This window comes from Triticum urartu, chromosome 2 (assembly GCF_003073215.2).
Source record: "Triticum urartu cultivar G1812 chromosome 2, Tu2.1, whole genome shotgun sequence".
NCBI classification, from domain to species: Eukaryota; Viridiplantae; Streptophyta; class Magnoliopsida; order Poales; family Poaceae; genus Triticum; species Triticum urartu.
In genome coordinates, this window is record NC_053023.1 from 647067910 (window position 1) to 647069223 (window position 1314).

A 1314-nucleotide genomic window follows, 5' to 3' on the forward strand; every position below is an offset into this window, starting at 1 on the left:
CCCAGCTCGGGAACGTAAACGGTTTGCCCACAATAACATTGGGCGCGCCTACTCTCATGTGTTGTTGGCACAACAAGCGGGGGGATTGATTGCGCCGCCTGTTCTCCCAGCTGGGGAACGGTTTTACCGCTCCTTTTGCCAGCTGATTTGCTCGAGCTCGAGCCCGCCTCTTTCTGTAGACGTGCTCGATTTAACTTCCTGAGGTGGCGCTCATAGTCTGTGTCAACAGGCTTGGGAGCTGGTGCTCCAGCCATACGAATGAATTGGTCAATCTTTTCCTTAGGCACTTTCTCCCTTGACGGCGGTGGCGGTTTCGGTGCAAAATGGGCTTCCACCTCGGCCTTCGATATGGCTGTGTTTTCCTCCTCGGACTTGTCGTAAGGCCTCTGCGGAAGAGGCGCGAGGCTGCTTGGACCATATTGAAATCGCTTGCCTCAGCCTATACCTCCAGTACTACCTCGACTTGTACCGCTACGCACCATAGTTGAGGCGGCTCTCTTCTGTGGTTGCTGAGGCGGCGAAGACGGCTGACGTAGCTGATTTGGAGGAGGAGGAGTGGCCTGAAGCTGTGCCGGACTTGGAGGAGGAGTGGCCTGACGCTTTGCCGGACTTGGAGGAGGAGGAGTGGCCTGAAGTTGTGCCGGACTTGGAGGAGGAGGAGTGGCCTGAAGTTGTGCCGGACTTGGAGGAGGAATGGCCTGACGCGTTGGTGGACTTGGAGGAGCAGGAGTCTGCTGACTCGGTGGCCTGAAGTTGTGCCGGACTTTGCCTGTCTTCGGGTCCAACTCCCCCCCATGCGCATAGAACCAAGTCCTGCACCTGGGGGCCAGCTCAGTGTTTCTGGAGTGACACCTGCATCCTTCATCTCTTTCTCAGACTTATCCCACTTAGGCATTCCCACCGCATAGCCACCTGACCCCAGCTTATGGAACTTATCATTTTTTGCGGCATTGGCCTTGTTTATTCTCTACCGTTCCTTAGATAATTCCGAATCCTTGAATTTCACGAAATTGTCCCAATGAGCACTTTGCTTCTCTAGTGTTCCCTCGAATACTGGAGTCTTCCTTCCTCCCTTGACGTACTTGTCCCATACACGATTCTTGTGGTTGTTGAATGCAACCGCCATCTTCCTAAGAGCAGCGTCCTTGACTTTCTCCACATCTGCATCTGTGAAATGATCTGGTAGGGTGAAATGTTCCATGAGCGTTTCCCAAAGCAAAAGTTTTTGTCTGTCGTCGACAAAAGTAAGTCCTGGACATGGCTTTGCTGGCTCTCTCCATTCTTGAAGGGAGATCGGGAGTTGGTCCTTCACAA